Below are 27,406 nucleotides of genomic sequence, written 5' to 3'. Positions count from 1 at the left end.
AGAGGAATTCTCCTGAGCAGACTGCTGAACACTCTGAGGTTTAAAGGTCTCGGCCAGGAGCACATTTGTCTCCATTGTCATGTTAGACAGACAGTGAACCTAAAGGCAACTACTACAGGTGTAGTGTAGTGATGTCTGATGAAAGATGGGGACACATTCGTCCTTCCCTGCCTCCTGTTCGTCTTTTTTTCCCAACATATCACCCCAAACCACAATAAAGGTAAGAGCTAAGTGGTGGTCCCAGCACAACAGCCTTTCCTTTCTCAGTCTCTGGCTCACAAGATGGACAAGCTAATATTCTGGAATCTTTGACTTTTGGGAAGTATGATAATCAGGGATGTCCATCTTATTCTCTGAGGCTCCAGTTCCTCAGCTCCATTATTGGGTAGCCCACCTCAAGTGCACCTCCTTTGGCAATCTCCCCATTTCCTGCCCATGACTCACTGGGTCTTTTCCAGAAGTGAACAGTAGCTTTCTTCTGCCTCTCTCTGGTCTCTGGACCCTCTCCATTCTGTCTCCCAAATACGCGATGCCTCAGTCTTGAGAACATGACTGATGCTCAACCTCTAGGGACTGAGGAATGTCCTAATGGCAGTTGGTGTTGCTACAACAAGGTGACATCATGGGATTCCAAGAGATCTCCAGGATACAATGGAATGTCCAGAGATGCGACCGCTGATGTCATGGCTAACTGCTTTTGCCACCCTGCTAAGTAGCTTTCCAGTACTGACCAGAAGACCAGCTGACCTTTCTAGGAGCCTCTCTGGGAAGACAGAGGAAACCAATCAGCACCTCGCCTTCTAAAGCTGGTGTTTCCTTGGCTTGACTGAAAGACTCATAACCTTTCCCATGTTGAGAACTAACCTAATATTTCAAAAGATTGCAGAGGTATGACTCATTCTTTCTCAAAGTCCATCAATATGAAGACTTAAATATTCATGAGAAACGACTTTAAGATGAACATAAATGAGGAAAGGTCACCCTCCTCAAGTCAGTGTTAGAAAGCATATTAAGGAAGAACGTACAGGCTGGTTACAGTGTGAGCCTTGAGAGAAGGGTACAGTCATAGAAGCCACATGCTTAACTTCAGGAAATTGCCCCTGGATTACTAAGCACATAGAGAAAGAACCCATCAGGGTGTTGGCAAAAGTGTGATGATCGATTTGCACAGGAATCTAACATAGTGGGTCCCCCAGGAGAAAAAGCCCACAGGCTGAGTTTTGTGCTCTCCACTCTGCTCCAAAGAGGAAAATGCAGGATAGTTGCAGGCCTTGGTGAGTTACAGTGAAATTCTGGATAGCAGGAAAATGAAGTCTACAGATGTAGACATATCTCAGATGCAGAGTGGCTGAATAGCATGTAGCAAGTCATGGGTTCAATGATCACTGCTGTCTCACTGGCCTTGGTGGCCGCAGATGTAATTTTAGCACCTGTGAAGTAGAAGCAGGATGACGTAAGCTCAAGGTGAACCTGCAAAGCCAGTGTGAGGACAGCTTGGATGATATGAAACCCTGTCTCAACAAATAAAACACTAATCTACCCTACCTCCAAGGTCTCACCTAACAATCCTTTCTTTCTGTATTGGTATTTCAGATGGACTTTATGTAACCCATAGTCTCTATTTCACCACCCAACCATAGCATCCTGAGTGCTGGACTCACAGGAGAGAACTGATCACCTGTGTTGTTCTTTTTTAAAAATGCTCCAAGATCCCCGTGGCAGTAGGCAGCAGAAATGCTGTAGGTCCCAAATGGTGGCTTCGGGCCATGTGGTGGGAGGCAGCAGGCCCTGGGAGCAGCCAGTCCCAGGCAGAAATGGCTGCAGGTCCCAGAGCGGTGGCCTGAGCAGTGGCAGCGGGCCATGAGGCGGCAGACAGCGGGCCCTGGGAGCAGCCAGTCCCAGGCAGGGACAGCTGCTGGTCCCAGAGCAGTGGTGGAGGGCCATGTGGCAGCATACAGTGGGCCCTGGGAGCAGCCATTCCCAGGCAGAGACAGCTGCTGGTCCCAGAGCAGTGGTGGCTGGCCATGTGGCAGCAGGCAGTGGGCCACAGGCAGAGATGGCTGCTGGTCCCTGAGCAATGGCTGGTCCCAGGCAGGGAGACACATGGCGGGCGGGCAGAAGACAGAAACATGGATAGACTTGACATGCAGGGTGAGGTTGAATGTTTATTCAGTGGGTTATGGAGGAGGAAGGGTGAAGGGGGTTGGAGAGAGAGAGAGAGAGAGAGAGAGAGAGAGAGAGAGAGAGATAGAGAGAGAGGGAAGAGGGGAAAGAGAGAAGAGGGGAAAGAGACAGAGAGGGGGGAAGCAGCCGGAAGCAGTCTTGAGAGTTCTCCGCCCCAGTTTCTTTTGGCTGTGCTGCCTGGTCTCCTGCTTTTTATTATAAGGAAGACCTGGGAATGTTGTGCTTTCCTGTCCCTTTAAGGGACAAGCTACGCCCACTCCCATTACTTCTGACCTGCTCACCTCCAACTTGGGCCCTTCCTTTTCTGCTTCCTTGACGTGCTTACTTTTTATTATAAGGAAGACCTGGGAATGTTATGGTTTTGGTCCCTTTAAGAGACAAGCCACGCCCACTCCCTCCCCCATCCGCTGAAGCAGGCTGATCTTCAGCTTCTGGTGTGAGCTTGCTTTTTTTTCCATCTTTTTCTCGGAGAGGCAGTTTCGCTTCTGCCTCTCTCCCCACTTCTCTGCTTCCCCCCTTCTCTGTCTCTTTCTCCTCTTCTCTCTCTCTCTCTCTCTCTCTCTCTCTCTCTCTCTCTCTCTCTCTCCCTCCCTCCCTCTCTCTCTGCCCTCCCTTCAACCTTCCTCCTCCTAACCCCCTGAATAAATATTCAACCTCATCCTGCATGTCTTGTCTATCCATGTTTCTGTCTTCTGCCCTCCCGCCATGTGTCTCCCTGCCTGGAACCAGCCATTGCTCAAGGACCAGAAGCCTACTCTGCCTGGGTCCCACTGCCTGCTGCCACATGGCCCGCCACCACCACCACTCGGGCCACCGCTCTGGGACCGGCAGCCATTTCTGCCTGGGACTGGCTGCTCCCAGGGCCTGCTGCCTGCTACCACATGGCACGCTGCCACCATTTGGGACTTACAGCATTTCTGCTGCCTTCTGCTGCGGGGATCTTGGAGCATTTTTAAAAAAGAACAACACCCTGGAAGTCAGCTCCTTTGCAGCCTTCCTGAGTTTTAGTCAGAGAGGTAAGAGCAAGCCTTTCACTGTACCCAGATAGAAAATTGAGACCTCAATATTCTCATGCTTTCTAAAGTATTAAACACATGGCATGGCCCAGAGATGTTGTTATATCCTGGCCTGGGGCTGGAGTCCCCCGGGTGGTTCCTGGTTGAGTCCTGCCCTACCTGACCCATGGTATAGCTCATACCTGTGGCTGTGTGGTGGCCCAGGTACACCCCAAGTCTTCCTGTGTCCATAATGCACTTATTACCTCTCATACCCTTCCCCACAACACATCCATTTCTTCTATTGTGAATTTTCTAAGCCGTTCATCTATTATTGAAAAACAAGTTTGTGGCAAAAAGGACAGCCCAAAAAATCAATAAAGAAACAGATATGAATGTCCCAAGGCTCATGGACATTACTGATGCATCTGATCACCTTAGACGGCGTTGTCATTGAGGAAGAGCACACCAGGAACAGGCCAATGATGTTGGAAAAATACACTAAAGTCTAAAGGAGAGGCACATTCATCTTCCCATCTTTCTCCCTTGACTCATTTTTCCCATCTGCACTTGTTATACTCCTTCTCCTTACTGTGTTTGTGATTTATCACCTGACTATTTTCTTTCTTTTAAAGACAGGTTATCAGGTAGTCCAGGCTGACTTCCAATTTGCAACTAAGGATAACCTAGAGCTACTGTTCCTCCTCCCTCCACATCCTTAGTGCTGGCATTCTGGGTGTGTACCACTATACCCAACTTACATGGTGCTGGGAACCAAACCCAGAACCTCATCACACTAGGCAAGGACTGTCCCAACTAAGGCACATCTTTAGACACTCACTGGTCATGCACTAGTGTCCAGGAACATGTCTTCCAAGACATTCGTTTCTGTTGTGATTTCAGAGTGAACTTGTTGATTTGAAATATTGTAAATGCATGTAAAATACTATGTAACCTTTTAGAACGAGCTATTATGGTTTATATCTGTTAAGCCACTTATGAGCTAAAGGCTTTGTCTGCTGGAGGTCCCTCTGTGTGCTGTGATTACCAATAATGAATAGAGAATTGCCTTGGCAGAGTGATAGGGGAGAACTTGTGTAGGCAGGGAAGACAGAACTGAATGTTGAGAGAAAGAAGGCATAGTCAGTGAGACGCCATGGAGTCATCAGAGTCAGACTTGCCAAACATTTGCCAGTAAGCCACTGCCATGTGGTGATATACAGATTAACAGAAATGGGTTAAATTAAGATGTACGAGTTTGCCAATAAGAAGATAGAGCTAATGGGCCAAGCAGTCTTTTACTTAATAGAGTTTCTTGTGGTTATTTTTGTGCTAAGCTAGCTGGTTTGCCAACATGAACAAGTAGCCAATTCTCCTACAGAGAAGTTCTGGAAACTTCAGAAGGTATGGCCTAACTAGAGGAAGTATATATTTGAGGGATTGTGTTTGGTGGCTGGGTCTTGGACCCTTGGAAACTTCTTCTTCTTCCTCCTCCTCCTCTTCTTCTTCTTCTTCTTCTTCTTCTTCTTCTTCTTCTTCTTCTTCTTCTTCTTCTTCTTCTTCTTCTCTCCTTCTCTCTCTCTCTCTCTCTCTCTCTCTCTCTCTCTCTCTCTCTCTCTTCCTACCTCTCTCCCCTCGTTTGCTTCCTGTCTTTGGTGGGCAGATCACTTCTATTTCACTGTGATATAATTAGTTCTTATAAGATGAGGGACATGGAACCATCTTATCAAGGGCAGCAATCCCCAAAGCTATAAATTGAAAGTTTTTCTGCTCTTTAAGTGGTTATCTTGGGGAATCCTGCCACAGTAATATGATGTCAAACCAACTAACATGACTGTAGTGAAAATTCATCAAAGGCTTCATTTTGAATGCCCAATAATAAACTCCATAGGACAAGAAAGTATGTGGGGAGTCCTCCTGCAGTTCAGGACACTGGAGGATTATAGAGATTAAACTGATTGTCCCTTTATCAAGCTATGACAGGACACAGATCTGCTTTGTTTTGTTTCTTAGTTTTTTGTTCCTAGTCAAATGAATACATTTGAAAGCCTAGTGACCCATGGAGAATATGTCATTGTTCTCTTTAGTCTGGGCAGAGTGCTGGGATTCCTCAATCCACAATGCTGAGTGAACCATCTGACCAGCTCTGTCACCAAAGGAATATACCTATATATGATAAAGGAAATATACAGCAAGCCAATTGCCAACATCAAAGTAAATGGAGAGAAAATCCCAGCGATCCCACTGAAATCAGAAATAAGACAAAGTTGTCCACTTCCTCCATATCTATTCAGTATAGTTATTGAGATCCTAGCTACAGCAATAAGACACCAAAAGGAGATAAAGGGGAAAAAGTCAGAAAAGAAAAGTAAAACTCTCATTGTCTGCTGATGATATAATAGTTTACATAAGCGACCCTAAAAGTTCTACCAAGGAACTTCTCCAACTCACAAACATTTTCAGTAATGTATCAGAATACAAGATTAACTGAAATCAGTAGCCCTCCTGTACACAGATGATAAATGGGCTGAGAAAGAGATCAGAGAAACGTCACTCTTTACAATAGCTACAAATAACATAAAATATCTTGCAGTAACTCTAACCAAACAAGTGGAAGACTTGTATGACAAGAACTTTAAATCTTTGAAGAAAGAAATTGAGGAAGATACCAGAAAGTGGAAAGATCTCCCATGATCTTGGGTAGCTAGAATTAACATAGTAAAATGGCAATCTTACCAAAGCAATCTACAGATTCCATGCATTGCCCATCAAAATCCCACCAAAATCCTTCACAGACCTTGAATAATGGTATTCAACTTCATAAGGAAAAGCAAAAAACTCAGGATAGCCAAAACAATTCTGTACAATAAAAAACTTCTGGAGGCATCACAATCCCATATAGTAGAGACTTAAAACTCTACTATTGAGCTTCAGTATTGAAAACAGCCTGGCATTGGCATAAAAACAGAAAGGAGGTACAATGAAACTGAATCAAAGCCTTGGATGTTAAACCATTCACCTTCAAAAACCTGATTTTTTTTACAAAGAAGCAAAAAAATAATCAAATGGAATAAAGAAAGAATATTGAAGAAATGATGCTGATATAACTGGATTTCAACATGTAGAAGAATAAAATTGATCCATATCTACCACTATGCACAAAACTCAAATCAAATTGGATCAAATACCTCAATATAAAACCAGTCACACTGAACATCATAGAAGAGAAATTCAGAAGTATCCTTGAATGCCTGCCACAGGAGACCACTTCCTATAATTGACCTTACTAGCATAGATATTGAGAGAAGCAATTAATAAATGAGAACTCCTGAAAATAAAAAGTTTAGTAAAGCAAAGGACACATTCAACAAGACAAAAGGACAGCCTACAGACTGGGAAAAGATCTTCACCATCTCCACATCAGACAGAGGTCTGATCTCCAAAATATACAAATATCTCAAGAAATTGGTCATCAAAAGAAAAAAACAATCCAATTTAAAAAATGGGGTACAGACCTAAACAGAGAACTCTCATCAGAGGAATCTAAACTGTTGAAAGACAAGGAAATGCTCAACATCCTTAGTCATCAGATAAACGCAAATCAAAACAACTCGGAAATTCTATCTAAAACCTGTGAGAATGGCCAAGATCAAAATTACTGATGACAGCTTATGCTGGAGAGATTGTGGGGTAAAGGGAACACTCCTTAATTGCTGGTGGGAGTGCAAGCTAGTACAGCCCCTTTGGATATCGGTGTGTGTTTTCTTAGAAAATTTGAAAAGAACGTCCTTGAAGATGCAGTAATACCACTTTTGGGTATATATCCAGAGGATGCTCAATCGCACCCAAAGGACATGTGCTTATGTATGTTCATAGCAGTATTGTTTATCATAGCCAGAACCTGGGAACAACTTAAATGCCCCTCGATCGAAGAATGGATAAGGAAAATGTGATACATTTACAAAATGGAGTACTGCATAGCAGAGAAAAGTAACAACATCTTGAAATTTGCAGGCTAATGGATTGATCAGGAAACATCATTTTAATAAGGTATCCCAGACTCAGCAACACAAACATAATATGTACTCACGCATAAATCATTTTTAAATGTAAAGCAAAGAAAACCAGCCTAAGAATCACAATCCCAGATAATCTAGACCCTAAGAGAGACACATATAGATCTAATCTACATGACTGAGGTAGGAGGAACGCGGGCCCCTTGTTCCATTCTACTGCCCGGCTAGCTTATAGCTGAAATAACCACACAGAAATTAATTAAATTACTGTCTGGCCCATTATATCTAGCCTCTTTTTGGCCTACTCTCACTTCTGATCTAACATATTTTTTTTAAATGTGTGTTTACCACGAGGTCGTGGCTTATTAGGAAAGATTCAGTGTGTCTGACTCTGGTGACTTCGTGGCGGCTCCAGAGCTAGCAGAAATAGTACTTCCACCATTTTGAAATTGGAGAGAGGTGGAGCCAGCATCTAGAGCAGCTGCAACCAAGCTGCTTAACATTTTAAATGCTCTTCAAGGCGGTAGAGAATCTTCAATTACTCCCAGTGGTATACTCAAAAAAAAGGTAGGGATCTGAACAGAGAACTTTTGAGAAAGAAACAACTAAAAATATATCTCAAAAAAGTGTTATATATCACTTATACTCATGAAATTTTTTTCAATTTAAAACTGCTTGAGAATTCTTTTCCCACCAGCCAGTATGATAAAAAGCAAAAGAAACAATTGACAACACATGCTGATAAGGATGGGGAACTTTCATTCACTGTCAGTGGGATAGTAAGTGATGAAGCCACTATAGAAATCATGTGAAAATATTTACCATATGACACAGCAAATGTCATTTACAAAATATTCATCACAGCAGGGTATGGTGGCACGTGCCTTTAATAAAACATATAGGAGGCATAGGAAGGTAAATCTCTGAATTTGAGCTAGTCTGGTCTACACAGATAGTAGATTTAGTTTCAGGAATGGCCAGATCTTACCAAGGAAAGGTTGTCTCATATATATTACCAAATACCTATTTTTCTAATGGTAAATATCAGTAATCTTTGCAAGACGATCTTTGAAATCCATATGCATATTTCCTTACACATGGTAAAAAGGACTGAAATTAGTCGTTAAAGAATGTTCTTTATTTCACTTTTTTAAATTTCATTTTATATTCCAACCAATCCTCTGTCCCCTTGTTGCCTCCCCTCAGCCCACTCCCTTGCCCCTCCCAAAGTATAGGGTTTCCCATGGGGAATCAATAAAACCTGGCATATTAAGTTGAAGCAGGGCCAAGCTCATTCCTCCTCCCATCTTAAGGCTGAGCATGGCATTCCACGATAGGGAATGGGCTCCAATAAGCAAGTTCATGCATCAGGGATAGATTCTGGTCCCTCTGCCAAGAGCTCCTGAGATAGGCCAAGCAACACAACTTTCTCGCACATGCAGAAGGCCTAGTTCAGTTACATGGAGACTCCACAGCTGCAGGTCTAGAGTTCACAAGTTTTCACAACCTTGGTTCAGCTCTCTCTGTAGACTTCCTTCTCACCTCTCTTGCTTATACTATAAACCCTTCTGTCTCTCTTTGACTGGATTCCCGGAGCTCGGTCTGGTGCTTGGTGGTGGATCTCTGCATCTGGTTCTATCAATTACTGTATGAAGGCTCTATGATGGTAGTTAGGAGAGTCACCAATCTGACTACAGTGGAATCTACTTCACTCACCCTCTCCAATATTGCTAGGAGTCTTAACTTTGGTCATCCTTGTGGATTCCTGGGAATTTCCCTAGGACAAGTTTTCTCTCTTCAATTCAAAAAAAAAAAAATGAGCTGTTTATTTCTTCCTCTAAGAAGAAATTTTATTTTGGGCAGAGAAGAAAAGGATAAGTCTCTTCTGGGGGATCAAGTTCAATTAGAAAACTGTCAGTTTTGAAGTGTTGGATTTTATTTTCCTGTTTTTTTGCATGTAATATATATTGGAGGATAATGTGTATGCATGCGCCAGTATTTTTGTGCATGCACAGAGTGTATGCTCATGCACATATATGTACCAATATTTCCCTGCCCTGTGTTAAGTCCTAGGTCCTCCCCGCTCTGTCCATGTCTAGGAAGGTGAACATCCAAACTGGCTAGGCTCCCACAAAGCCAGCACATTATGTAGGATCAAAACCCATTGCCATTGTCCTTGGCGTCTTATCAGCTCTCATTGTTCGCCATGTTCAGAGAGTCCAGTTTTATCCCATGCTTTTTCAGTCACAGTCCAGCTGGCCTTGGTGAGCTCCCAATAGATCAGCTCCACTGTCTCAGTGGGTGGGTGCACCCCTCGTGGTCCCGACTTTTTGCTCATGTTCTCCCTCCTTCTGCTCCTCATTGGGACCTTGGGAGCTCAGTCCAGTGCTCCAGTGTGGGTCTCTGTCTCTATCTCCATCCATCACCATATGAAGGTTCTATGATGATATGCAAGATATTCGTCAGTATTGCTCTAGGATAGGGTCATTTCAGGTTCCCTATCCCCAGCTGCCCAAGGAATTAACTGGGGACCTAGGCTTGGGCACCTGGGAGCCACTCTAGATTCAAGTCTTTTGCCAACCCTAAGGTGGCTCCCTTAACTAAGAATTGTGCTTCCGTGCTCCCCTATCCAACCTTCCTTTATCCCAATCCTGCTTTTACCCCAAGTTTCCCCCTTCCTCCCCTTCTCCCTTTTCTCTCCCCATCTCCCCTTACCCCCATCCCACCCCACCCCCAAGATCTCAATTTTCTCCCTGGCAACTTTGTCTACTTCCCATAGCCAAGAGGATAACTATATGTTTTTCCTTTGGTTCACCTTCTTACTTAGCTTCTTTAGGATCACCAATTGTAGGCTCTGTGTCCCTTATTTATGGCTAGAAACCAATTGTGAGTAAGTACATCCCATATTCATCTTTTTGGGTCTGGGTTACCTCACTCAGGATAGTGTTTTCTATTTCCATCCATTTGCATGCAAAATTCGAGAAGTCAGTGTTTTTACCGCAGCATAGTACTCTAATGTGTAGATATTCCACACTTTCTTCATCCATTCTTCCATTGAAGGGCATCTAGGTTGTTTCCAGGTTCTGGCTATTACAAATAATACTGCTATGAACATAGTTGAACAAATGCTCTTGTCATATGATAGGGCATCTCTTGGGTATATTCCCAGGAGTGGTATTGCTGGATCCAGGGGTAGGTTGATCCCGAATTTCCTGAGAAACCGAAACACTGATTTCCAAAGTGGTTGCACAAGATTGCATTCCCACCAGCAATAGATGAGGGTACCCCTTCCTCCACAGCCTCTCCAGCAAAGGCTATCATTGGAGTTTTTTATTTTAGCCATTCTGACAGGTGTAAGATGATATCTCAAAGTTGTTTTGATTTGCATTTCCCTGATCGCTAAGGAGGTTGAGCATGACCTTAAGTGTCTTTTGGCCATTTGAACTTCCTCTGCTGAGAATTCTCTGTTCAGGTCAGTGCCCCATTTTTTAATTGATTAATTAGCATTTTAAAGTCTAGTTTCCTGAGTTCTCTGTATATTTTGGAGATCAGACCTTTGTCTGTTGCGGTGTTGGTGAAGATCTTCTCCCAGTCAGTAGGTTGCCTTTTTGTCTTGGTGACAGTGTCCTTTGCTTTACAGAAGCTTCTCAGTTTTAGTTGGTCCCATTTATTCAATGTGGCCCTCAATGTCTGAGCTGTTGGGGTTACATATAGGAAGCGATCTCCTGTGCCCATCTGATGTAGGGTACTTCCCACTTTCTCTTTTATCAGTTTCAGTGTGTTCTGACTGATAGTGAGGTCTTTAATCCATTCGGACATGAGTTTTGTGCACGGTGATAGATATGGGTCTATTTTCATTCTTCTACAGGTTGACATCCAGTTATGCCAGCACCATTTGTTGAAGATGCTTTCTTTCTTCCATTGTATACTTTTGGCTCCTTTATCAAAAATGAGGTGTTCAAAGAAAGAAGCCGAGAGGGCGGAAGGCGCCCTCCCCGCCGCTGGGCCCGGGCACCGGGCGCCGGGCCGGGGTCCTTCCCGCCGGCTGTGAGTGCGGCCGCTTTGTTTGCCCCTGCCTCAGCGTTGAGGGGGGTGCGCCGGGAACGCGGCGGCAGGAAGCGCGACCGATTGCACCGGGGACGCGCGGGGGACCCAGGAGTCCGGCCGCCGCGAGGGCCGCGTGACGAGACCGCGGAGGGACCCGGAGCACCGCCGCGGGTCCCCGGTGGCGGGCCCAGGGCGCCCGTGAGCACAGACCTCCCGTCGACGGGGGGCGATGTTCCCCTGGCCAGCGGGCTCTTCGGGCCGCCGGGGCATCCCGCCTTTGGGACCAGGGCCCCCGCAGTGGGCGACCCCCAAGGCTGCTCCATGGAGACTCTGTGTCCTCCTCCCCGCTTGACAGTGCCCGCGTCCCCGCGGGGGTCTCCCTGCTCGCCCACGCCCCGGAAACCGCGTCGGGGGACCCCGGAGTTCTCCCCGCTGTGCCTGCTTGCCCTCGCCTTCTGCGCCCTTGCCAAACCCCGGCCGTCCGCCCTGGGCCTGGGGGCTGGAGAGCTGGCGCCGCGGACCCCGGTACTGCTGGGCCCCCCGGCCTCGCCATGCACCGGCGGCAGGGCTGTGGACAGTCTGAAGCACCTCGGGGAACAGGCCGGGCCACCGAGCGACGTGAGCTCCGCGGCCCGCGAGGATGCAGGAATCGCGGTGTGCCCAGGCGGCGAAGAAGAGGAAGAGGGTGGAGGCGGCTTCCCGCACTTCGGTTCTGGTTCCTGCGCACCTCCCGGTTGCTGCCCTGCTCCCCGGCGTCCTCGGGATTCTCCGACCAGCTCCGCCTGGTCCCCGCCCAGGCCAGCCCCGAGTCTGGAGTTCCAGCCTGATGCAGCTAGCAGTCCGCCTCATGAGCCCAGCTCCCAGCTTCCTCCGCCACCTGCGGGCCTCTCCCCGGAACCTGCGTCTCCGGAGCAGCCTGTGCCGGCCTCGGCGGCTGCATCTGGTGGAGACCCTGCCCCTGCCGCGCCCGAGGCACCCGCGCTCAGCCCTTCGACGGCAGACGCAGCGCCGGACGCGCCCAGTGATCTCCGCCAGGAACATTTCAATCGCCTGATCCGCCGCTCGAAACTTTGGTGTTATGCGAAGGGCTTCGCCCTGGACACTCCAAGTTTGCGCCGAGGGCCCGAGCGGCCGGCAGCCAAAGCCCGGGTAGCAGCCAAGAAACGCCGGCGGCCAGCGCCGCCTCCGCGCGGAGTGCAGCCCCGCCCGCCCGTCCCGACGCTCCCCACCTCGAGCACCTTTAGCCTCCTCGACTGCTTTCCCTGTCCACCAGCCCTGGTGGTGGAAGAGGACGGAGACTTAGGGCCGGCTTCCTCGCTTCGCCTCCAGGGAGACGAAAAGCCTCCGCCTGCCCACCCGCTGTGGAGGTGGCAGATGGGAGGACCCGCTGTCCCCGAGCCCGCCCCCGGGCCTCAAATCCTGGTGGGTCAACTTGGAAGAACCCTGAGCTTTAGACCTCTTCTCCGGGTTGGGGCCCCGGGCAGTCTGAGGACTCCAGGAGGGAGCCTTGATTCTCAGATTTGTCTGTCTTTTTGCATTTTACGGACTGTGTGCCGAGAACCGCAAATGACAGTGATCTTCAAGCACCTGAGAGGTCGGGGTGATAGTCCCTCATCTCGACCAATGAACCAAGGGATGGCTTCCGGAAAAGCCTTAACTGTAGAAGGCTGCATAACCAGCCCCATCCCTGCCCTCTCAGCGGGCGACCAGGGTCTTTATACCCCAGGGGAGCAAGGCGGCAACTGCCCAGAGACCAAAAGAAAGGGACGGAGGGAAGGACCTTGGTGATGGACAAACCGGTTGTTTCCGCGTTTGAGGGCCAGTTCAGGGACATGGGGTTGCTGTGGGGTGGGAAAATGATTGACAACTCCCTGGGGGCATCCTCTACCCCCCACGGTTCAGACCTTTAACCCTTTACACCCCCTTTTCTATTCCTAGTCCTTCTCCCCAAGTTCAGGTGATTCTCCCGTTGATGAGAGCCTCAGTCTCAACCAGCAGGGTTGAGCAACTTTACCCTTTTGTCCAGTTTTTGGGGTTTCCCTTGCCATAAGGTTTGATGAGTGGAAGAGTCCTCCAGCCCCACTTCCCTCCTCCCTTAAAAGAGGAGGGCAGAGGGCCTAGTTGTGTGGCCCAAGGCTGGTTTATCCACGGGAACGGGCCAAAAATTCCCTGGGAAGATAATGGAAGGTGGAAGAAATCAATAAAATCAGATCAAACAAAAAAAAAATGAGGTGTTCATAGGTTTGTGGGTTAAAATACGGGTCTTCTATACGATTCCATTGGTCGACTTCTCTGTTTTTATGCCAGTACCACAATGTTTTCATCACTGCAGCTCTGTAATCGAGTTTGAAGTCAGGGATGGTAATGTGTACAGACAATCCTTTATTGTATAGGATTGTTTTGGCTATCCTGGGTTTTTTGTTTTTCCATATAAAGTTGATTATTGTCCTCTCAAGATCTGTGAGGAATTTTGATGGGACCTTGATGGGGATTGCATTGAATCTATAAATTGCCTTTGGTAGAATTGCCATTTTTACTATGTTGATCCTCCCAATCCAAGAGCAAGGGAGGTCCTTCCATTTTCTGGTATACTCCTCAGTTTCTTTCTTCAATGCCTTAAAGGTCTTGTCAAATAGATCTTTCACTTCCTTGGTTAGGGTTACCCCAAGATATTTTATGCTGTTTGTGGCTATCGTGAAAGGTGAAGCTTCTCTGATTTCCCTCTCTGCTTCCATATCCTTTGTGTATAAGAGGGCGACTGATTTTTTGGAGTTGAGCTTGTATCCTGCCACATTACTAAAGGTACAGCTGTAAAAGTTCATTGGTGGAGTTTTGGGGGTCGCTTATGTACACTATCATATCATCTGCAAATAACGAAACTTTCACTTCTTCCTTTCCAATTCAAATCCCCTTGATCCCCTTATGTTGTCTTATTGCTATGGCTAGAACTTCAAGCACTATATTGAAGAGGTATGGTGAGAGTGGACAGCCTTGTCGTGTTCCTGAGTTTAACGGGATGGCTTTGAGTTTCTTTCCATTTAATTTGATGTTAGCTGTCGGCTTGCTGTATATAGCTTTTATTATATTTAGGTATGACCCTTGTGTCCCTCATCTCTCCAATACTTTTATCATAAAGGGATGTTGAATTTTGTCAAATGCTTTTTCAGCATCTAATGAGATGATCATATGGTTTTTTTCCTTCAGTTTATTTATATGATGGATTACATTGATAGATTTTCGTATGTTGAACCAGCCCTGCATCCCTGGGATGAAGCCTACTTGATCATAATGGATAATTTTTCTAATGTGTTCTTGGATTCGGTTTGCCAGTATTTTGTTGAGGATTTTTGCATCGATGTTCATGAGTGAGATTGGTCTATAATTCTCTTTCTTGGTTGAGTCTTTGTGCGGTTTTATTATCAGAGTAACTCTAGCTTCATAAAAGGAATTTGGCAGTGCCTCTTCTGTTTCTATATTGTGAAATACATTAAGGAGTATAGGTATTAGCTCTTCTTGGAAGTTCTGGTAGAATTCTGCATTGAAAACATCTGGTCCTGGGCTTTTTTTGGTAGGGAGGTTTTGATAACCTCTTCTAATTCTTCACTTTCGCGACTCACAGGTCTATTTAGACTGTTCACCTGGTCCTGATTTAACTTTGGTATATGATATTTATCTAAAAAAGTATCCATTTCCTTTACATTTTCCAGTTTTGTGGCATATAGGCTTTTGTAGTAAGATCTAATGATTCTCTGAATTTCCTCTGTGTCTGTGGTTATGTCCCTCTTTTCATTTCTGATCTTATTAATTTGCAAATTTTCTCTCTGCCGTTTGATTAGTTTGGATAGGGGTTTGTCAATCTTGTTGATTTTTTCCAGGAACCAGCTTCTTGATTCATTGATTCTTTGGATTGTTTTTTGTGTTTCTATTTTGTTGATTTCAGCCCTCAGTTTGATTATTTCCAGTCTTCTACTCCTCCTAGGTGAGTCTGCTTCTTTTTTTTCTAGAGCTTTCAGTTGGGCTGTTAAGTCTCCAATATGTGCTTTCTCTGTTTTCTTTAAGTGGGCACTTAGTGCTATGAACTTTCCTCTCAGGACTGCTTTCATAGTGTCCCATAAGTTCGAGTATGTTGTTTCTTTATTTTCATTGAATTCAAGGAAGACTTTAATTTCTTTCTTTATTTCCTCCTTAATCCAGGTATGGTTCAGTAGTTGACTGTTCAGTTTCCATGAGTTTGTAGGCTTTCTGGGGGTAGCATTGTTGTTGAATTCTAACTTTAATCCATGGTGGTCTGATAAGACACAGGTGGTTAGTAATAGTTTTTTGTAGCTGTGTAAGTTAGCTTTGTTACCGAGTATGTGGTCAATTTTCGAGAAGGTTCCATGAGCTGCAGAGAAAAAGGTATATTCTTTCCTATTTGGGTGGAATATTCTATAGATGTCTGTTAAGTCCATTTGCTTCATTACCTCCATTAATTCTCTAATTTCTCTGTTAGGTTTCTGTCTGATTGACCTGTCCATTGGTGAAAGAGGAGTGTTGAAGTCTCCTACTATTAGTGTGTGCGGTTTGATGGCTGCCTTGAATTTTAGCAATGTTTCTTTTACATACGTGGGTGCTTTTATATTAGGGGCATAGATATTCAGGATTGAGATTTCTTCCTGATGAATTTTTCCTGTTATGAGTATAAAATGTCCCTCTCCATCTCTTTTGATTGATTTAAGTTTGAAGTCAACTTTGTTAGAAATTAGTATGGCCACACCTGCTTGTTTCTTAGGTCCATTTGCTTGATAAGCCTTTTCCCAGCCCTTTACTCTGAGTAGGTGCCTGTCTTTGTGGTTGAGGTGTGTTTCTTGTAGACAGCAGAATGTTGGGTCCTGTTTTCGTATCCAGTCTCTTAGCCTGTGCCTTTTTATAGGTGAGTTGAGTCCATTGACATTAAGTGATATTAATGACCAGTGGTTGTTAACTCCGGTCACTTTTTAAGTAGTAGGGTTTGTGTGTTTCCCTTCTTTGAGTTGCACTGGTGAAGGGTCTCTAGATGTCTGAGTTATTGAGGTCTTTGTTGGACTCCTTGGTTAGTGATTTTCCTTCTATTATTTTCTGTAAGGCTGGATTTGTGGCTACGTATTGCTTAAATTTGTTTTTATCCTGGAAAATTTTGTTTTCTCCATTTATGGTGAACGAAAGCTTGGCTGGATATAGTAGTCTGGGCTTGCATCCATGGTCTCTTAGTTTTTGCAGTACATCTATCCAGGACCTTCTGGCTTTCATGGTTTCCATAGAGAAGTCAGGTGTAAGTCTGATAGGTTTACCTTTATAAGTAAGTTGGCCTTTTTCCTTTGCGGCTCTTAATATTCTTTCTTTATTCTGTATATTTTGTGTTTTGATTATTATATGACGAGGGGATGTTTTTTTTTGATCCAGCCTATTTGGGGTTCTGTATGCCTCTTGAACCTTCATAGGTACATCCTTCTTCAGGTTGGGAAAGTTTTCTTCTATAATTTTGTTAAGTATATTTTCTGGACCGTTGAGCTGCACTTCTTCTCCTTCTTCTACTCCAATTATTCTTAGGTTTGGTCTTTTTATTGTGTCCCATATTTCCTGAATGTTTTGTGATGAGAGTTTGTTGGACTTGCTGTTTTCTTTGATCAGTGCGTTTATTTTCTCTATGTTATCCTCAGACTCTGAGATTCTTTCTTCTATCTCTTGTATTCTGCTGGTTATGCTTGTTTCTGTAGTCTCTATTCGTTTACCTAGATTTTCCATGTCCAGCCGGCCCTCTGTTTGTGTTTTCTTCTTTGCCTCCATTTCATTTTTCAAATCATGAACTGTTTCCATTATCTGCTTGATTGTTTTTCCTTGCTTTCCTAGGGTATCATTCACTGATTTACTCAATTCCTCGAACTTTCTGTTATACTTCTCATCCATTTCTATAAGGGCGTTTTTTATATGCTGTTTAAGGGTGTCAATCCCTGTCATGAAGTCAGTTTTTTCTCCTTCTTCATGATTAAGGTGTTCATGTCCTCCTGTTGTGAGGTCGCTGGCTTCTGGTGGTTTCGTGTTGTTCTTCAGATTGTTGGGTGAATTCTTGCATTGGCGTCTCCCCATCTCTTCCTTCCAATATTCTCCTATGGATCTTCTTTTACAGGATCAGGTCTTCTTGCCAACTGATGTACCTTCCAAGTGATGTCACTCCCCCGTGCTGTTTCTCCTGGAGTCCAGTTCCGATCTCCTTGCTGCTTGGTTAGCTTCCAAACAAAGGCCTACCCTGCTTGCTGCAGGCAGGTTATGGAGACAAAGGAGCTACCACCTTCCCCTTTGCACTCACCTTCGGGTTCAGTCCCAGTGCCCAGGCAGGCTGAACAGGGAGGCACTCTGCTCCAAGAAGGGAGGGATGGAGGGAGACAGGGGGTAGGGGGATCTGGATGTAAGCTGGATGGGATAGGAAGAGAGAGGAGGTACCGGGCAGTGTAGCCCTGTAGGTTGATCAGGAAGTGTAGGCGGGCTGTTCCCAGGTGCCGCAGCACTCACTCACCACAATGATGTTTCACTAGGTGCCCTGATTGCAACTCCGTGCTGCTTGGTTTGCTTGCAGACAAAGGGCCTACCCTGCTTGCTGCAGGTGGGCTATGGGGACAAAGAAGCCCCCGACCTCCCCTTTATACTCCGCTTTGGGTTAGGACCCAGCGCCCAAGCAGGCTATGGTTTTTTTTAACTATTTTTATTATGAAGCTCTGGGCACAAGGAAATATGCAGACCCCTCGGATATGTTAATCACCACTGCTTGGGTAAGGGTGTAAGTGTTTTTTACTCTAACAAGTTCCAGAGATAGTCAAGGACAAAGAGAAGGGATTTACTTTAGTTTCCATTTTAAAGGCTTTAGTTCTGATTGGTTGTGTTCACTGTTTTGGGCCTGTGGTGAGATAGCCCCTTGTGGTGGCAGCATGTGACAAGCCCTTCACTTGTACACATATGAGAGAGGACAGACTGGGCTCTCAGTGTCTCACTCAAAGGTGGCAAGCCTATGTGAAATCCTCCCTCCAGTCTCCATTTCTTATAGGTCCCCTCTGTTCCCCAAAGCACCATGGGCTGGAGTCCAAACCTTTACCACAGAGGCCTTCTGAGTATATTCTAGATGCACACTACCATAGCAGCCAAGAGGGGGAATTCAGACCAAAGCAAGATCTTTAACACACCTGGAAATAATGACTGATGGGAGATGTCAAGGCCAGTACTGTTGTGCCTCACAACCAAAATTCAGCTTAATGGTGTTCTAAGTGATGCCTCAGGGCAGGTTACAGGGACTGCATTGCTCAACTGGAGAGCAGGCTGATCTATTGTTGGTCCAGCTCTCTCCATTGACTCTCCTGATTCCTCATCACCATGTGATCTCCATCTCAAGGACTCCTGATACTGATGAGGCTGATTCTGTAGGGGAGCCAAGCAGATGGAGGTCACCCAGACTTAGGCTTTTACCCTCCAAAATTTGCGGCCAAACCAAACCGCTTCTTATAAATTATTCAGCCTTGGGTATTTTATTCAACAACCTGAAGCTAACTAAGATAGCAAATGTAAAGAAAAGTCAAGTCTTTTTTATGTAAGCAAAAGAAGAATAAATGAGAGAAATACACTATGTTTCTCTAAGGAAGGCTCAGTGTCGTAAAGGCAATATTTCTCAAATTAGCTCATTAGTGTAAATTAGTAAACAAAACTTCTATGTTTGGTGAAAACATAGTTTATTCTATAACTAATCTGAAAGAATAAATAGAAAAAACAGTCAAAATCTGAGGATTAAAAACATAATATAAGGATAGTTATATTATTAGCACAAACTACAAAATTCCAGAGACACCCCCCTAAATGTGACCCAGAGGAAAGTAAAGCTGTCTCAGAAAACAGATTAGAGAGTGCATAGTAAACACAACAGAAACGAGCCTTTTACACCACCAGCAAGAATAGGAAGTTGAAATATTGTGACAATTAATGATCCACTTAGAAGCAAAAGGGAAGAATGAGAGAGAAATATTAGAGTATGTTGCTTTGTAATCTTGGGTTGGAGGAGTTCTTTCTTATTGTATAACAAAGCCTCAGACGGACAGATTTAAGAGTACAAATTCTGAATGTCTGTGGAACAAAAGACAGCTGTGGAGAGTTTAAAGATGAGTGGCAGACACAGAGGAAGTATCATGATGCCTGTAGCAGACAGCGATTACTATCTACACTGTAAGGGCTGGGTAGAAATTGGACCAAAGGTATTGGGTTTGTTAAAAAGATTCTTGCTCACATCACAGGCATACCTTCAACATCACTGGGAATCTCAGCTGGAAGATCACCCAGCAACTCTTCTCCAGTGATCCAGGAACATGGATGGATTTTCTGTCATCTTACGTGGTTCCCAAGACTGACGTAGGGTGCGCAGCAGCCCTATATTGCCATGACAACAATCTTCATCCTTGACCCAGCTGGAAGGGCTCTCATTTCCAAATATATGTCAAGCCAAGGTCCCCACATTGATGAACAGTCAGTGTGCATAAAATGTGGTCAAAACAGAAAAAATCTCACCCTTTGGCCTTTGAGTTATTGCAAAATATTGACCGAGTGTGTTTTGGTGGTGTCAGATACAGGGTCTCCCCCCACATGGAGTGTGTCCAGAGCATGCTGGGAACAAACCCTAAATAATCCATACCTGTATCATTCAGTCTGCTCTATGATGGAATATAGGTTGGTGGGCAGGGGATATAGGAAACGTTTTCTAGGTGAAGCGTGTGGAAGATGAGATTTTTCTGCATTTTGACCACATTTTATAGCTTCTGTGGCTCTTCATCATTGACAAGAATATAGCCTATCTCCATGGAAATCGACTCTTGCTGTTGCTTTTCTGCGTACCCACCTACTGTCTCCTAGCCATACAGCCCCACTGTGGGAACCACTGGTGACTCCATCAGGACATCTTCTCCAGGCTTTTGAAATCATGGGGTTTTTATTTTGTTGTATTCATATTTTATGTGCAAAATGGGCCTCTGTGCCCAGCTCAACTTACATACTAGTCAAGTTTATTGCTTCTCCAGAAAGTTCGAGGTCAAATGTCATTGAAGAGCATTGCCTGACTATCCCTCCTCTCCCTGACCACATTAAATTTCCCTGCCATCCAGTCATCCTTCTTCTTTCAGGTTGTTTCGTAAGTTCACAGTTTTATTCTCAAAAAAAAAATTTAAGAGAGAGAGAGGGAGGAAGGAAAGGAGAGAGAGTGGGGAAGAGAGGGAGGGAGAAAGAGAGAGAGAGACAGAGAAAGAGAGAGAGAGAGACAGAGAGAGAGACAGAGAGAGAGAGAAGAACGAGCAGGGGAGGGTGTTAAGACTGGCTTCAAGAAGAGTAATGAAAATTAAGACAATCAATGCCAAGTCATAGCTTCAGCTCATCCTGTCTAATAAGCCTGTGTCCTCCATCACATGGTCCTCTTCATGAGACTCTTTCTTTCTGCCCCCTTATTTGATGGTCCCTGTTCTCGGGCTGATTCTTAGTGTGTGTGTGTGTGTGTGTGTGTGTGTGTGTGTGTGTGTGTGTGTGTGTGTGTGCATATGTGCACACAAATCCTAGAAATGGAGCTTTGGTTGGTAAAGGTAGACATACAGGTGGTTCAAAGTCACCACACCTGGGTGTTGGGAATTGAATTCAATCTTCTGCAAAAAGAGTCCATGCTCTTAATGACTGAGGCAGTCCTGGCCATGGCCTTCCATTTCATGGGTGCTGCATATCAAACTCAGGTCTTCATGTTTGCACAACAAATGCACTGCAGACTGAGCTGTCTGAGCTGAGAGATCAGTCCTTGCTCCCTCGCCCTGGCGTCTTATTCTGCTATTGGATCAGATCCAGAGGGGATGGTTGCTGGAATTTTCTTTGGGCTGACAACCAGCTCCCAAATAAAGACATACAGATCTTCCACAGCCATGACCACAGCTCCAGCTCTACTCTTGAAATTTCTGCCACCACAAGGGCCTTCTTCAGCATCCAGATCAGTCTTGGTAGTGCCTGAGCTCTGCAGTGTTTCTGTTGTTGTCATTAACTGTGAAAGTCTGGAGGCCCAGGTGTCAAAGGGGTGCCTCCTAGACTATCCCCCTGCCTGAAGACACTGGCCTGCCTCCAGAAATGGCTGTGAAGTGGTGAGGATCATTGCTCAGGTGGTAGGACACTTTTCTATTACGCACAATCGCTGGGTTAGATCCCCCCACTGCATGTACCAGGTAAAGTCCCAGCACTCAGGAGGTAGAGGTGGGAGCCTTAACCATGCAGTTCAGTGGTTTTCAGCCTTCCCAGGGATGTGACCATTGATATACTTCCTCAGCTGTGCTGCCCCATCCTGAAATATTTTATTGTTACATCGTAACTGAAATTTTGATACTGTAATAAATTGTAGTGTAAATAGATATAACTTTAAGGGGCTTATGTGTGAACCCAGGTAGAGAACCCCAGAAATAGTAACTTAAAGGTCAATGTGGAATAACATGAGTACCCGTCTGAAACCCAAACCAAACCAAAGATGTTCCCCTCTCTACCCAAAGACAGAGACATCCTCATCAGGTACCCTCAGGCATCTGACACATGATAAATGGGGTGATTTTCTCTAGTGATTTCAGGCTTCATTGCTCTCAGACACAGACACCTCCCACGCCAGAGGGTGTGTTTAAGACACAGACACTTCTGCTCCTCAGAGACCACAGACTAGCAGGACAAGTGTCCTCTGTAGGGTTGGCTTAAGAGCATGAAATGGAAGCCAGACTGGTCAAGGCTTTCCATAGGACCTCAATGTTGTTTCTGTCACAGATACCCTGAAGTGAGCTCAGAGGTTGCATCACATCTAACCTCTGCTTGGTGTCACCAGGGAGTCCCTGGGGAACCATGGGGACATATTCCAGCCTGCCATTTTCCACTGCATGGTGAATGTTCCCCAAGCAATCTAAAGGGAAGAGAACAGAGAAGCCCGAACCCTAGCTCTCCAGGGACATCTGTCCCAGGACATAGGGGGCAGATGCCAGACAAGTCTCCATTCGGGATCTTATTATCTGTTACTGTTTCCTTTGTTTTTCCTGGCATACAACACTGAAGGGTGAAGCTACGGGGGCCCTCAAAAGAACAGGCACCATGCACACAGGATCCCACGTGATCTCTGTCACCAACAGTGCTGAGATCAGGAGCTGTACTAAGGCAGCTGTGGCCCAACTGCATAAAAGCAAGGAGTTGACATCCACTGGGCATTGACCCATGGCTTCCATCTGTACCTGGAAATTTGGGGCTTAAAGCAGTGTGACACCACACTTGATGAAAGAAACTGAAATTAAGTGTGAAAAGTTGGAAATTAATTTTTTATTAACAAACAATATATTTGAAACAATAGTGAATATAAACAATGGATAAACTTTGAAAATTATGGAACTAATAACAAGAATAAATAACATCAAAATAGCAAAACCAAAACCAAATGAACCATAAACAAGCATTTAAAACAAAACTCAAACAAAATAAAGCTAATAATAATTAGCATTTATCACTAAATATTGATAGAACCTACTACACCTACTACAGGCAAGTGCTTGCCTTGGAGAAACGCTAGGAAGATAGTCACAATTTTAATGGCTTTTTCAAGATTCCTGGATCCATTCCACATAGGAGCTTATATGTCATGTTATCCCAAGGTGGAGTCCACTTGCTGGTAAATGTAGGCTTCTGAGTAATCTTTGTCTCAGGATTTCTGTATCTCAAGTATATTTTTGATGCGTTCTTCCCTTCTCGAGAACTGAGTCAGCGGACACATGAATCAGATTAGGTGTGATCACCTGGAGATCAGCTGGAATTTCCTTCACCGCTGAGTTCCCAGCTACAAGGGGTGTCTTTTAGTCTGTAGGCCTTGATCCTAATGTGACGAACATGTGTAGAAGGTGTTTGTGGCTTACTTTGGCTTCCTCAGGTCTCTCAAGTGGTATGATCAAAAAAAGAAAAAAAATAATAATCTAGGCCCAGAAGCAGCCATGCTGGGTCACTGGCTAGGCAAACAGAACCTATGACTCAAGGGTAACCAGAACTGAAGAAGAATATATGTTCTTAGAATTCAGTATTGCTGGGGATGGGACTCAGCACCTAGTTCTTCTTGGAGATCCTTCTGCTGGTGGCTCTCGTCCTGGGCAGTGGCCTGTTCCAGATGAGTCTGCGGAGTTTCAGACCTGGAAGAGAAAAGCAGTTTAAAAAAACAGACCTGCCACATTAGCTGAAGATGCTTCCTCAGTTCACCTCAGCTCTGCTGGACAGTGAATTTATTCTTGTGACTGATATCTTTGTTGTTACTCACAAGGAATAAGATCCCAGAGTAGATGGGCCGAAAACTTTGCTCAGTATTAAACTGAAGTCATAATTTCAAATAAACACTGTTAGTGTGCATTCTACTAGACAGAAAAGGGTGTTCTCCTATAATTCAGGGATATCATTTTGTAAACAGCAACAGCATATTGACACTATAGTCAACAGCACGTGAGAAATGCATGAGTTGTACATGAGCTATTCATCATTTTATAGATAGCCTTAAACTGCCTGCAGCTCAGGTCCCTGCACAAGGGTGTGTGGCTAGCTCAGTCCTCATGCCCAGAAGGAACCTTGAACATGAACAACATGCAGATAGAGCCTGTCGTGCTAGAGCAGCATTTCCTGAGATGTGTGCCTGAGAACGTTGTCCCTGTCGGTCCTCAGGGACCAAATAAAAACTGGTGCTTTCCTAGGGACTAGAGCTGGGAATCTGCATCCTGGCTTTGGGAGTCGGTTACAGAACACACCCGAGAAGGTTAGGATCTTCCCTACAGCCGAGTCATCTGCCTGGGTTCTTCCTGGTAAGTCCTTAACCAATTCTATCCAGAGAGCACTTTTCACAGGAAGTTGGCAAATGTTACACAGAGCAGTGTTAAAGATGGAAATCTCTAATCTTCATTGGATTTTTCTAAATAAAAACGCGAATTTTACCATGCCCCTTGATGCACACCTATAAACCCAATATCTTGGAAGGCCATAACAGGCAGCTCTCTGTGAGTTCAGGGAAAGCCTTAGGAGAACTCTGTTTTCAGAAGGAAGGTATAGAGAATAAATTCTACAGACACACTGAATATCAAACACAATATATGCTGGACGGAATTTCTTGTTACTGGACCAGCTCAGTTCTCTGAGGTCTTCTGTTCCCTGCTCTAGCTTGTAGCCTCAGAGATGGACAGAATTGATATTGTCCCCAAGTCCATGGGCCCCCCTTGGCTCTACCTCCTCTCCCAGTCTGGCTCCTACCTCATCTGAGAGACCTGAAAGTGATGCTGCAGCTTTTGGACCAAGTGCTTTTCCTGCATGACCATTTCCCTCTGCTTCTGCAGGAACTGAGAGCTTTCTTCCAATCTCTTCAGCTCCTGTTTAAGAGAAAATTGTGTTCTTTGTTGAGGGTTAGAGACAGTCATACATATCTAAGCACAGAGAAAGGATCCCAAGAACTTGCTGGTCAGCTAGGCAGGTTAAACAAAAGCATCTGGGGAAGTAAGAACCCCAGGATTCTGGTACAGACTGATAGCAACACAGTGGTCTGAACTGGAAACTGCACATGTTTGATGCACCCCAACACCCACATCCTTACACTACTACACACACATTTGTGCGCTCACACACATGAAAAAACACATGCGTGCACTCACACTCAAACCCACAAGGAGTGCGTGTTAAAGAGAAATATGGAAAATAGAAGGTCGCAGAAATAAACATCATGGTCAATGTACAGTTGAGTTTAGAATAACCACACCAGTTCTTTCAGAAAAGTCTCACAACTCAGCCATAATTCCTTGGGGACTAAAATTATTGTGAGAAAAGTGATTTTCTTAGACTATATTGATGTGATTACAGAAATTCTTCCGCCATAGGACCAAATCTCCCACCTTCCACCACCAGCTTGTCAAAAGCCCCGAGATGATCATCCAGTCAACCACACATTTTAGTCTGGAAGGGAGAACAGTCCAGCACAACTCTCAGAAAACAGGGCTGACAAGCTGCTATTCAAGCTTCTGTCACTGTGAACCAAGAATTCAGGGAAGCAAAGAGAACACATTGGGATGCAGGCAGAAAAGGGAAGCCAACAGGCCACGCAAATCCATGAGTAAGAGAAGCACTCTGTTGGCCCTGGCACAGGGATCTCCACCTTATAAACTGCTTCCCACCTGCGATGGGACATGATCCCTGCCAAACAAAAAAGCAGCAGGACCAAGAACTCACTCACTCTAAGCTCTGTGCCTAGAAGGTTACCCATCATAAATACAAGTACATGTGTGATATGTTATTGACCCATTTCCTTCTCTGAATTGCAGCTTCGAGCAGAGCAGAAAGGAAGGCTTGCCCGTATTTCAGATCTCCATAAGACAAAAGCTTCCCAGAAGTCCTTGTGCATGGACACTGAAGGGAATGTCTGGAATATATGAGGTCCGTGACTAGAAGGGAGTATGGGTGAGTAAGTTGATGGGTTAAACACTGGTGGTTGGATGGGTAGAGAGGTAGTCAAATGGGCAAATAGTACCAGAGCTTAGCCTGACTTGTTGCCGGCCCCTACCTGTTGTTGCTGGATTTTGAGGTAACTGATCTCTTCGTCTTGGTCATTAAGGATCAATTTCAAATCCTCCAGGTGGTACTTCAGCACAGTCCAATTATTCTGCAGTTTCCTTTCCTCCTGCCTCAGCTCATCCACCTTCTTCTTTAGCTGAGTCCTTTCCATCAGTAGTCGGCTGTGCCGATCCCTGCAGACAAACTCTGCATAGTAAGGCCCTGCAGGCCTCCTCCTGCTACCCCTGATTTCTGGGAAACAGCACCCCAAAAGACCTCATGTTTCCTAGATTAGGTAGCTAAGAGTCTGATATAGTCATAACACCTACACTTCAGAACCCAAATGAGAGAACAGGTAATGCCAGAAATTATGAAACTACTATTGAAAACTCCAACACCTAAAAGGATCCATGTCCCTTCAGTAGAAGGAGTAGTTCCCCAGCTGGCCTAACTATCTGTGGTAATGGGGAAACATCAGCATGTAGTGGGCAAACACAATCAAAGGGAGGACAAGTTACTCAAGGTGAGTACAATCTATCTACAGATTCAACAGCCCCAGACCTGTAAAGAATGGGCCTGAGCTCCAGAAGTTCAAGGCTGCCTGACATTCCCCTGAGAGTGTAAATACCTTTTCTATCTACAGGCTCTTGAGGCCCTAGGACAAGGTGGCAGGGGCTAACAGTCTCTTTCACACTTAGCAAAACTGAATCCAAGAGACACAAGTTTAAGAGTTGCTTACATAGAAGCAAAAAAGCTCGAACCAGAGATGAAGTCACTCCATCCAGAGAAAAAGGAAGTCAGAGATGGCCATTCCACAAGTTTTGTTATCCATGTCCAGATGGACACTTACCGATAGAAGACTGTCTCCTTGCTCAGCAACTTGAAATTATCCAAGGTCTCGGTGTTTTCACTCACAAAATGGTTTAGCTCCATCATGATCTCTTTGTGATCCATCTTTACCTTCTCATACAAAGCATTTGGCTTGTGGTTCTTGTAGGGACTAGAAAATGGGAGAAAAGACCCCATGAACATAGGCTTCAATGATCACAGGAACTGAAGTTGTATCCTGATCTACCATAGCACAGCAGATGCAAGATTCTGGTGCCTATGTAGTGGGACCTCCTGGTGCTTTTAAACTTGTTATTCTGATCCCAGCACAGCTGAGGCTAAACTTGAGATGGAAGCTGCACTGACTGCATGAGCTCACTCAATACGACTAGATGGTAAGTCAGGTTCTCTATGCTACCAGGAGTCTCTCTCACATGTCTCTGTTCACCAGACATTGCAATGACATCTCTCCTGTTTCAGAACACTGATTTTGGGTCCTGTTTGACAATCACTGAACAGTTAGAGCACATCATTATGGTTTGGAGTCTTAAGAGAAGGAAGTGATATAAACTCCCCTAGGAATTCCTAGGTGCCACCAAGGTGAGCATGTAGGACACAAGCTGTCCTGCTTTAAGTGGGCCTCCCAGGGGTCAGCACTGGAAACTTCTGGAAAGTGGGAGAAGGATATCATGAGAAACCACGGCAGATCACTGACTCCCAGAAATCAGGAACACACAA

General features: G+C 45.0%; 1 protein-coding gene and 1 pseudogene across 1 annotated transcript in view; both read left to right on the top strand.

Moving 5' to 3' along the window:
- Window positions 1–27,406, top strand: part of LOC142856908 (vomeronasal type-2 receptor 26-like) — a 151,860-nt gene that overhangs the window by 94,512 nt on the left and 29,942 nt on the right. The gene's annotated exons all lie outside the window — the stretch shown is intronic.
- LOC142860633 (elongin BC and Polycomb repressive complex 2-associated protein-like) lies at window positions 11,073–12,794 on the top strand (annotated as a pseudogene).

The sequence above is a fragment of the Microtus pennsylvanicus genome, chromosome 1, assembly GCF_037038515.1.
Source record: "Microtus pennsylvanicus isolate mMicPen1 chromosome 1, mMicPen1.hap1, whole genome shotgun sequence".
NCBI lineage: Eukaryota > Metazoa > Chordata > Mammalia > Rodentia > Cricetidae > Microtus > Microtus pennsylvanicus.
This window is presented reverse-complemented; position numbering and strand designations above follow the sequence as displayed.